The following is a 12288-nucleotide window of genomic DNA, read 5'->3' on the forward strand; positions in this document are numbered from 1 at the left end:
CTGACCTGAGAATTTTGGCACTTCCTTCTGGTTGTCAGGCTGAAAACACCACATGAAGAGCTGTCTTTACAGCTCTCTGTCCATTTTCTTTAAATGCAAAACTAAGGGGGAGAGGGTGGAAAGTTAGCAGTTGTTTGTTTTTTTTTTTAACTTGGTTAGGCTTTGTGTAATCGCTCAGGTCAAAATTTAAGTGGTTCATGGGTATTACCTGATCTGTGCTTTGTGTCAGTGATAATTTCATCTGATCCTGATCTTATTCCCATAGGAGGAGCTGTCTGCTTGCTTCTTGTGCTCCTGGCTCAAGCCGTCTTGATCAGTTGTACTGGAAATGACTTCTGGGGGAGTAGGAGAAAAGGTCTGCTTGTAAAAGTCTGTTGTGCTTCTGTTGTATTTTGCTATTTGATTACTGTGATTAACTTTATATAGTTTCCTTTATAGTCAATACAATCACATTTATTCTAGTTTTAGAGAGATTATAGATTCAGAGATATTTCCTCTATTTAAAACAAGGAAAGCCTCCAGAATCAGACTTACATTTTTTGAGTGGGTCCAATATACCTTTCAGTAAAATTCAAGGCTGACCCACCATAGAAGTCTTAGCAATGGTATATATGCAAGTACCAGCATGTCTACTGTTGAACACAGCGTAGATACTTTTGAAAGAATGAGCTAGATTTTCCACAAAATGGAACAATTGTGGTGCAAAATACAGAGAAAGGAAAATACTGCAACACTTCAAAAAATGCACACAGTAAGAGATTTTTTTCTTTTCTTCGCTAAATAAATTTTTAAGCTGAGTTTATGTTGCCTCTTGCTTGTTAGCACAAGGTCATGTCAAGATGAAGAGATGCGTCAATGAATTCAGCAGAAGGGCAGAGGTGGGTATTCATCTAGTCTCCAGCCTGTGGCAAGACACGTACATGTGCAAGAAACAGTGATTCCTAAATTAAATAGGAATGAGACTGTATGTACACTATCTTCCAAATTACTGAATTACAGAACTTTGTATGTGAGTGGGTTTAGAGGCTAAGTTGGGATTGTTGGCTAGAATAATTGAAAGGCCAGGCAAGTTGAAATGAAGCAAACAGAAGGCTTGTCTGGAGGCAGTTACAGTGAGAAGAACTTAGGAAAGTTGTAAGAACCCAAGTTGTGCAATTTTGTTGGCTATCATAATTAATAAAATAGTGAAAAGATAAATTTTGAGGAAGAAGATGGGCTCATCTTAGCAATGATGCTGTGAAGAGTGAATTAAAAATACTATTTTATATTGTGTTCACTTACATGTCTGACTTCTGATGTGATGAACATCTCTAAGTCTAGGTGGAGGGCTGCGGAGTGAAATACAGCTTATTCAGCTGAATACAGGCATCCTTTCTAGTCTGTTTTCAGAAGGTTGATGGTTCTAGTGATTAGATTAGGTGGGAAAAATGCTCTCTTAGACAAAATGTGCTGGCCTTCTTTACATTGCTGTATAACATATGGGCTCGGATGTGTGGGCTTGGGGGAATCACCTACCTCCCCTTTTCAGAGCTCTTATTTATGTTAGTCAGGGGCCTTAAAATGCCACTCAGATGTTGCACCACAGGGAGAGGCCACACTGCCACTGAGGGTATCACCAGCTGGTCTTGTGCTGTCTTTGCTTGAGCTACATTGGATTAAAAGGTAGAACCTAGCCATGGAGTTGAAGTGAACCGTACTCTACAGCTGGAGGTGTGTAGTCTATTTTCCATCTGGGTTGCTCGAGGGCAGGCCCTGGTGGAGGCAGAGAGGAGAGGGGAGGACAGAGCACTGCCAAAACACTAGCTGTGGGGCCCCCAGTGTGTTTTCAGCCCCACGTTGCTGCTGTGACAAGACCAGGGAGAAGCAAGCAGCATCTTCTGGTGTGGAGGTGGAAATAAAGCAGAGGACAACAGTTCTTAGGAGATAATTTATTAGATGGCTTTGACCCTTTTTCTCCTGGTTCTTGAATGGTTAGTGAACAGAGTGTGATTTGTGCCTGTTTGTTCATTATTTATAATAATTAGTTGAATGGTTTATATGAGGATACCAGTCTGTGGATTCGCTTCTGAATGACTCACCAAAATTACTGCTTGGAGAGGTGTTCACTGCTAATAATGGGCTATTTCTTCTGGCTCATGAAGGGCATGATGTTGTTTTTTTCATTCCAGGATTGGAGGACTTCCACATCTTTCCAGATGATCCTCTTCTCTTCTCAGCACCTCATATTCAAGTACTCATGCGCACATACCATCACTTCAGTGCTTTTTCCTTTATTTCCTTTTTTTTTTTTTCCAAAAAATCCTAGTGAACAAGCACTTTTTTCTTCATAGATGTGCATCAGAACTGAAAAGAGTTCAGAAATATTATCTGTTTCAACAACGGTTCATGATTTCTTTTAAAAAAACTTATTTGGTTTTGCAGTGCTTGCCTTGTGCTAGTAAGTTATTATCAAATGATATTTTATGCAAGGAGTAAAGGGTACTTCACAGATAGCTCCACTGGGGGTGGAGGATGGGAGGCTATTTTGATCCCTTTATCAAATAGCTTGTAGCTTTCATTTCAAGGCAAAGACAAATTGCTGAGAAAAGAAAGCACATTCTCACCTAGAGATCTATTTACCAAATAAGAATGGGGAAAAAAAAAGGTCTACAAGCTTGATGCTTTTGCCTTCTCTTGTTAACAAGGATTATTTTCCCTTTAGCAAGCAATTATTAGACAGATAAACATATTCTCTTGCTGTTTGAGAAAATCTGTCAAAGTCTATTCCGTTATTCTTATGTTCACAGGAATATGTCTGTGCATTTTTCTGAGAAACTTTCTTTCTATTTCTTCTGTCATTAGAAACAGCAGCAAATAGCACTTTTTACATCTTTCTCAGATACTAATTGTTTCTTTTCTCAAATTAGTTCTATTTACTTCATTGACATCTGCAGAAGTATTCCTGATTTACACAGTTATGAGTGAGATGTGAATTAAAGCCTAAGGAAATAGATTTTTGAAGCTGGAGAAAGTTGTGATACAGCAATTAAATTCAGTCATTTAAAATTTTAATTAAAATGTTGACTTTCATATTATTTATTGTCTTGGCTACTTCACAGGTCACTTAATTTCCATGTCTTCTGTGCCCCCCCATTTTTATAGTCACAGGAATGTTCCTAATATATCCACTTACCTTATTATAAAAACATTTGTCAAGATTAATTTTTCTAGAGCAATTATATTAATTAATTTCTAAGTCCTTTCTTTAAGAGGTGCTGTGCCTCCTTCCTTTTATTTCATTTTCCTGGGAGTTAACGTTGGAAATAGTGTCAAAAGCAGGTTACCAAAAGGGGCTACTTTTTGTTCCTCGCTGTAATATACTCATATCTGCTTCTATTAGCCCACTACTCACAGTTTACCAATGCATGACTTCTCACTGTGCCACAGGTGAGGGAATTTTAGTGATTTCCCTTTTGTTGAGCATTCCTGAGGATTTCTCTTTAGGCTGTCCTTCACAATTGCTTTGCTGTAGGCCCAGAGGCATTGACCAATATGCACTGGTATAGCTGACTGCTCATTAGCTGATGTGTGTGCTTCATGCAGTGCCAGGCGTCAATGCTATTAAGAGAGCTTTGAAAATGAAAGTCTTTTATTTCCACTAGTCCCTGCAAGCTGCAATTAATCAGGGGCTGCTCTGAAAATGGTAAAAGCTTTGCTCTTGCAGTTTTACTTTTGCACTTCCCACTTCTCCCTCTCCTTCCTTCCCTGGCTCCCAGCAGCACCATAGAGAATGAGGTCTGCTGAAAAGTAGAAGTGAGTCATTTCTCTCAGCAAGTGAAATATGCCTCCCATTTCTCCCAGTCTTCTGTTGAAGGATTTATTTTCTATTTCAGCAGGCATCTGCTGAACTTGAGAGCCTTTGGTTTCCAACTGATGCAGGGGTCTAGAAGGGCTCACCACAGTGTAAGCTTGAGTATGGCAGCACTTTAAAAAGTGTTCTGGAAGGAGGCTGCTGAAGTTAAAATGATAAAATTTCCTTTTTTACAAGCAGGGCAAACTGCAAATCCCAACCCTGCCTTTGGCTGCAGCTTTAATCTAGTAAATGTCACTCAAAGCAGCATTTCCTGTTTTGCATAAGGGGGAGGCTCAGGTGAAAAAGAGCGAGCTTTTTTCATGCCAACTTTCATGCCACCAGAGGAAGGTTCTTCCTCAGTCTCAGGGGTCCCAGCTAGCGGGGGGGATCAGGACAGGGAGCAGCCGAGGGAGGCGGCCCAGGCCTGAACAGCTGCTGGGCTCTCAGCCTTGCTGCCCACGGGCGGTGGGAACGGCAGTCTTGTGGCTTTGGGGCCAGGGAGTCCAAGGGGTCTCGGCTCCTGGTGCTTTCAGGGAAAAAGATAAATCTAAGCAGAGAGTGAAACTGGTATAAAAACCTCATTATCCCTTCCCTGCTCGATTTTACTCTTTGGTGGTGTGTGAGCGCTTTGAGTTTGTGAGAGTGAGGGGTCTTGTGAGGAGTCAAGTGACTGTGAGGAAGAGGGATTTGGGCAGGCTGGTGTTTTATGCACTGGCGCCAGTGAGCTGCAATGGTATGAACTAGAGGAGAACTGGCTGGAAAATGTGGGATGTCGGTAACTGTGGTGACTGTCAGAGATACTTGAAGCAGTAGATTTTTCTGTCATATGACATTCGCACAGTGTTAAGCACTAGCCGTGCCTCTCCTCCACCAGTGTTACCTGGGGATCTGAGTAATACAAGGAGCTCAAGAAGGAAACCTTGAAGTTTCGAGCACAGTGCCAAACCTGCCATCTTTTTATTGACGTGACCAATGATCCAGGTGTTTTACTAGCATCAGTTCTGGGAGAACAGGCACATTATATAGCCGACTGTGAAAACAGTGGGCGGTGTAGATCCCAGTGGGAAAATTGCAGTAGCTCTGCATCTAATTATATAAAGGGAGAGATTTTTGAGCTCCAATCAGTTGCTTATCAAACACATTAGTTACACCTTTTGTAATCAGTTCTTGTGTATTTTCATAATTAATTCTTATTCGTTGCTGAAGATCTTGTTAGGTTGGTTTGTTCTGATTTCCCTTCAAGAAGGATCAAAGAGGGACATGAAGATATTTCCAAATGTCCAAAACTCAGAGCCTGCTCTTCCTCTCTGGCTGCTTTTTTGAAGATTTTTAGACAGGTCTATTGTTCCCTCTGCACTGTCAGGTTGGTCTATCAGGTATCATCCTCTAAGTTGCCAGTCAACAGAATACATGCTGACTTGTCTGTGGACTGGACCATCAACTGACTGGAGCTACAGGTATTGAGGTATTGGAGGGGTTTCAACTCTCAGTAACTGACCAGCTTTATTCTACACAGCTCATAACGTTCAAGGCAAGGCACCCTCAGGTTACTAATATCAGTGTTTTCTATCTTGCTGCAGTCATCTCTGTGTAATAAGTCTTTTTTAAAGTAAAGATGGAGTCGTGTTCAATATTACAGTGGAGGGAATTTGTTCTTCTGAGAGCTAATGAACTTGGTATCAGTCACAATGGTTTTGTGTTACAAGTGCCTTGTCACTGGGGATTACAGTATGGGCCACATATATCCTATTGTTCACTTGACATGAATTTATGTCCCTTAATTCTTGAGGAAGCATAGGTTACTGGAGTGCATAGTAAGAGTTAGGTATTACAAGTTGCTTAAGTAAGGATTTACACTTAATGGTTGCTGGTGCTGTCACAGGCTAGATTACTAATCAACTTCTGCTCAAGCACTTTTTAATTAAAAAAAGTCCAACCAAGCAAAACTAACACAAACCTCAAACATAGCAAGGAGTTAATAATGTCACCCTGAGACAGCTAATTCCTTAGTAATGCTAATAAAGTCTGGTCTCTCTGCAGCTGAGGGGATGAGAACCTGGATCCCCCTTCTGTATTTCTAAGATGATTAAAATCACCTTTGTACTGCATTTTTCTGTCATGTTCCCTGCTTAGGGAGGTGCAGAGATTTATTTTAAAGTACAAGAACTTCATAGTTTTTTGCTTGTTTTTTTCATTCAGATATTTCCGACTGAAAGACTGTTTGCTCTGAAAGTCTCTGAAAGAGGTGAAAAAATGTATTTGGGGGTTTGTTTTTAATCCTGGGACCTGCTCCTTGACCCAGGAAAGTCACTTGTGTACCCTCTACTCTGTGGAAGATTGACTCACCAGCACCATCTCATTGAGGTCAGTGGCTGCCTCACGTTTCCATGCTGATGCACCCTCCTGGATCAGGGTCAGCAGGGACCAAACAGCCTTGGAAGGTGAAAGGATTCATTCATCAGCCAAGGGAATTGCAACAGGAAGCAATTCAGGGCCAGTCAGTGGTAAATCTGCTCTACCACATGATCAAAAGCACTAAGCTATTGGCTTGACATAAAATACATCTAACAGCAGTGTATATGGAGAAGATTTTTTTTCCACCTGTACTTTTTTTTTCCTTGTTTTTAAATGAATTGTTGATTTTTGTACAACACTTCAAAACTGAATGGGAAATATGAAAACAGGTATCTCTCTAAGGGAGATACTTCTATGGAATTTAGAGAAAGAAAAAGAAATGTTAGGTTAAATCTGTGCTCACACTTGCCTTAATCCGGTGATTTTGGTGGTGTCCTTCTGTTCTCTGATGATTTGTGGAATAACAGTGTTTCGTGTTGTGGATAACTCCAGCTCAAAGCTGGGACATGCTGGTTTTAATAAAATGCATCTAATCCTTAGAGGCATTTAACATCTGGAAAGCAAGTTGTTAAAAACATAAAGCACATCTAATCCTGTGAGCTGCTCAGAGCCTAGAAGAGGAGCTTTTTCTTTATGGAGTACTTTAAAGCCACAGCTAGGACATGAACTGCTGAGACATTTAGTCTGGTGTGCTATTCAGGCTGTCAGGGTTGTCTACCAGGTGCTGGATGAAAAATTATGATAGCATTGCCTACGTTCTTCATCTGACATATGCATAACTAATATATATTTAGAGACAGAGAGTGACAATGAGAGTAATAATATATAAGCATGCTTTTTAAGAATACATAAACATAAAATTAAAGGATATATGAATATGTACAGTGAAGATTTTCCCTGTATGTATATTATTTTCCTCATTAATGAAAAGGACCTTGATCTTCTCAGCCATGTATTGGTCATCTGTGGATTCAAGAAAACTGACCCATTAGTTGGCCAACATGATATTTTTTTATTCTTACTGTAGCAAAGAGCTAAAAATTTAAAGCCTTTTGATTTGGCTTTATTAAGCAGCAGAACCAATAGATGTTGGGTTTTTTTACTTCCTCAAATAATGCTCAGTAGAAGTGAAATAACATTTTGTTATATCATTAGCTGGTACTTACACATATGTTGTTGTATGGGGCTGGTATTTCTCTGAAATGTATGTATGAGAGCCAGAATGACACGAAACACTTGTTTTTAAAAAGCTGTATTAGTGAATCTAAAATGTTTTCATGAACTCAAACTCCTTCAAGCTACTTACAGTCAAATTGGCAAGCTCAAATACGTAAGTCCTATCCCTAGCTTTTGCAAAGTGTCTGTGGTTTTGCAATATCACCTCATTAAATCTTTACAGCAGAGGCTGCCATATTCAGACTTCTGAGTGTGTTCACACAGAACCTACTGGTGTGATTTTAATGCAGTAGAGAGATACATAAACCGTTTCTCACCAGGCTTGAAACCCAAAGAAACTGAACAAATACTTGGGCAGGTTTTCCAGTATGTTTTAAAAGATGAGTTCTCTGTCACAGTGGTTATAGGGACACTGATGTCAGGACTAGATTGTGCAGGCATCACCCTACATCATTATAACCACAGCAGCAATGCCAGCATGGCTGATATGAGTTTTATTGTCTACTGAATGGCAGAGAGCCAAGGATGTCTTGACAGCTGATGAAGAGAGGCACTTGTAGAGGTGGCTTCTCAGTCCTATTTTAGCTACACAAAATGCTCCATGGGCTTAAAACCTTTCCCCATTGCTTACAGAGGGAGTGTTAAAGTAACAAGGCTCACAGTTCAGGAGACTCTGTAACTTTCCTAAGTTACGTAGGAGGAATATGGCCCATAGAGGTGAGTGAAGTGGCATCGGCCACATCAAATGCAGCAGCCTTAACTTACTTGGCAGTTAGGGCCCACTGGATAATTACAAATACCTCTTCTTTCCCACTCTCCTTCCATCTTCTTTCCAGTGAGAATTTTTCCTTACTTCTTTGGGACCTTGAAATTATCATGTTTTCATCTCCACTGGCAGTGGTGTTGATGGGATTAGAAAGTACTTTAATGGTTGTTTCATTAGGCTGTGCAAATAAGATATTAAATAATGTGCTCTATTAAACCTAGTTATTAGCAAAAGCTTGCTGTAGTTACTAACTTAATCAAATCTGATAGGAATTTGTGTTCTTGTTTGTCCAAACAGTCTCAGACAATCTGGTCAGAAAGTCAATTAATGAGCGTTCACTCCATTATAAGAGAGCCTTTCTTCATTTTTAAAAATCAAAATCAATTTGTGTCAGATTGGTTTTTGAAACATGATAGTGACGATGGAATGTTTTAGAATGGGACACTGGTGGAGGGAATATCCAGAGCTTGACATCAGTTTTGCCATTGATCTACTAGGTGACCTTAGGCAAGTTGCTTTTCTCTGGAAAGTATCTCTAAAAACAGTGCCATCAAATCTATGGTTGTCTCAAAGATTTATGTACCATATGTCCTATCAAATAGAGAAAGTAGTTTATCTGTCAGTCCTGTAAAGTCAACCTCGGTTCTGAAATTCAAGCGGGATCTGACTTGTCACTGGTAGTTAAGCTTCTGTGGGATGATTTGAACTCTTATTCACACCACTGCACCCACACCATTTGCAAAGACTTTTGTATACAGGTAATGACTGTAAGCGTCCAAGATAACAGAGAAGAGAGAAGGTCTGTGTGTCTTTTCTCTTTCATTCATTTGACTGTAGAAATTACAGGAAAACTGTAGCTACGTGTGTATGTGAAAAGCAATGGGGTGCGTTCTGCCCTGACCAAAGTCAATTCAAGTGTTGCTGTTACTCATACCCTAGATCTGTGAAGACAGACACTATCATGGAGATGGTTCAGAGGGAAGATGTTTTTTATACAGTCCCCCTTCATCGCTGAAGCACATCTTCAATCTACCTGCTCCTTAGCTTTGTCAGCAGTGAGATAATTCTAAGACTATCTGAGAGTGTTTTAAGCTTAGTGTTTGGAAATACATTATGAGTTTGAAGGTTGTGTGAAGTTTTGCGTGGTGCTGAAGAGCACAACCTTGAGACATGTCAGTAGGCAACAAAGTGCGCAGCAAGGTGTATGGAGCTGATGAAACCTCTCTGGAAAGGTGCAGTTTTGCAGATACACTGAAACCAAGACATACAAAATTTCCTGTGTCTTTATGAAATAAAGTGACCCCTTATTAGTTAGAATTGTAGTTAAAGCTTTTTAATCCAAATTGAAATGTATGGTGACTTCACTGTGGGCAAATGTTAGTTGTTAATTGTATTTAAGAGCTGATTGTTAATGCTGTCGTGAGGTTAAGAAATTGAGAAGCCATGAGCTTGATGGGATCCAAAAAAGAGGATTATCCACTTATCTCAATAATGAAAATATCCACAGTTGTATTAGGGAGCATTAAAAAATGCAGAAGACAAAACTCTTGGTGAATGGAGTTAAGAAGCAACTTCCCTCAAATGCATTTTATTCTCTAATTGTCAGTGAAAGAATTGACTATACACGTTTCTATATTATAACTGCCTTGGCTAGTATGGAAGTAGTTATATAGTCTTACAAGCTTGTTCATCTTCTGCATTTGCACAAGTGGACGTGTTTGCTTTCCAGAGAGTCACAGAATGGTTGAGGTTGGAAGGGACTTCTGGAGATCATCTGGTCCAACACCCTGCTCAGGCAGCGCCATCTAGAGCAGGCTGCTCAGGACTATGTTCATATGGCTTTTGAACATCTTCAAGGATGGAGATTTTTTTAATGAATTTTACAAGTACCAGTGAAATTACAGCATGAAAGACATGAGACTACTTGTGTTAGCTGTGAAACGTCTAGCTACAGCCAAAGTTGATGGCCACAGCATAGATTTATTATGGCAGTCCCACTGTTGCTGCAAAAGTCAGGGCATTCAGAAGTAGAAATTTCTATAATACTGTTCAGTGGACCCTTTTGCTCTTTGCTTTCTAGTAAACCTTTAGAAATGCACACCAAACTAGAGGAGTGATACAACTGCTCATGGCAGTGGATAAAATGTTATTACATTGAAAAAAGAAGGCACAGACATAGCCATAAGAAGGTGAACAGTGAATATAACACCATAGCTTACACTGATGTCTACAACTACATGATTTGCAAAATCTCCTTTTGTAGCAATTTAGTTGTAGAGTTCACAAAATGCTCCATACAGAGGGTGCTCCTCTCTGTTAAACAACTGAAGAAGCTTTATAGCCATGTCCAGACACCTTGGGAGCATTCAATGTACCATGTAGTCATCTCTCACTCCTAAGTGGAGGAGGAATAACTTCATGGCAGTCAGTGAAATGACACAAATAAAGCTTGTGATGAGAAGAGGAGAACCAGGCCTGTTTTAGTGTGATTTTATGGATCTCATTAAAAACAGTACCTCAGTAATGATGGCGTCAAAAGTTGTTACCCTTTCTAATACTTCATATAGGAAGCAAGGAAATTTTTCAGTGTATCCCAAAGCTTTCATACTGAAGGATCCTTCCAGGTTGAGAATAATGTTTCTGGTTATGTTTTCAATATAGGTCTGGTTTAGGCCTCTGCACTTGAAAGTAATTTAAGACTTTGTGCCATACAACAATCTTGTGATTATTTATTATAATCACTGGAGAAGGTGACACCTTTCTGGTTTGTGGAAAAACTTTGTTATCAACTATGGATTATTCCTGAGGTCCAGAAATGGCCTTTTCTTTGTCACAGAAAAGTCTGACTTGCTTCTGTGCCTGGAGAAAAAAAAGTATTCTACTTCTCTCTCACATGTTTTTCAAGAAAAAATGCTGGAATAATATGAAGACCCATAAATTCTCCTGAGAGGTCATCCCTGGCTATCACATATATGGAATTGGGATTGTCTAGGGGTTTTGACCACAGAGAATATAAGATAGAAGAATAAAAGGAGGCCTCATACTTGGTCTCATCAGCACGTCAGAATCAGCATTTCACTACATTTTTCCTTCACACTTCTCCAAGGAAACGCGTAGGCTGGAGTTCTCCAAAATTGTTTTAGAAGAGAACGGAGAGAAAAGATGTTGCACAGAAGTTTGTTTTCAGCTTGGTATTTTAAGACAAAAGAAGTCTAGGACAATAAATAGAACAATACTGCTGAAAGTCTTTTTGTAGAGCCAAGCACTGAGAAATTGGGAATGCCAGCTGTATTTTTCTGTGCAATTTTATTTTTTGCCTTCTTGTATGTGTCCATTATTATTTTCAGTTGCATGCTGACAAGAACTTAAAATCTTTGTCATAGTCCTCCCTCATTTTGTAAACAGGTGGTACAGCTGAATTTGAAGTGAAAACTTTCAATTTTTCTATCATTTCCTTTTTGTGTGTAGGATAAAATTATGAGTTTATATAAAACTATATCCTAAGCATAAAAAAGAAAAAAAATTCCTCTGATATTAAGGCCTAATTTCCACTTATTATTAAAAGATATATATTGAATTAACATGGAAAGAAGCTGCTGTATACTGGAAGAACAGAAAGAATTAATGAGATTTTTGGCTTTGTTTTGGCTAAATTTCTTTATCCTATCCTTAGCCTGACATCTTTCATCTGAATATCTGTAATATCTATATATGTAGGTTTTATGATGAGACTCCAACCTTATCCTGATTTCAGCTGGGTCTTGGATAAAAATGTTCTCACTTCTTCAATTAGTCTTACCATGCGCTATGAATTGGCAATTCAATGAGTGATCTTATGAGAAAAAGGACCACAAATTTACTTCCAGAGACAGTCTTTTATTAGTGTATGGCATATTAGCTGCCCACAAGTCTAGTTCTTTCTGCTCATTTTGTATGTGTTCTATGTATAAACATGAAGTGCCAATTTCCAGGTCTTCCTGCATAGTAACTTTGGCCAGATCTAAACACAAACCTAATAAAAGCAAGAAGGGCAAAGTGGTACATGTGACCATTTTTAACATATATAGCTCTAAGTTGGGAATTTTCTTCTTGCCTTCTTAAAGGAATAACTTACCTTGCTTCCTCTGGCAAATATTGATATATTGCATGCTTGCAGTGA

At 39.3% G+C, this 12288-nt stretch overlaps 1 protein-coding gene across 8 annotated transcripts in view; it reads left to right on the plus strand.

The window, feature by feature from the left end:
* PDE1C (phosphodiesterase 1C) overlaps positions 1-12288 on the plus strand; it is a 254737-nt gene that overhangs the window by 76484 nt on the left and 165965 nt on the right. The gene's annotated exons all lie outside the window — the stretch shown is intronic.

This window comes from Buteo buteo, chromosome 2 (genome assembly GCF_964188355.1).
Source record: "Buteo buteo chromosome 2, bButBut1.hap1.1, whole genome shotgun sequence".
In the NCBI taxonomy this organism is placed as follows: domain Eukaryota; kingdom Metazoa; phylum Chordata; class Aves; order Accipitriformes; family Accipitridae; genus Buteo; species Buteo buteo.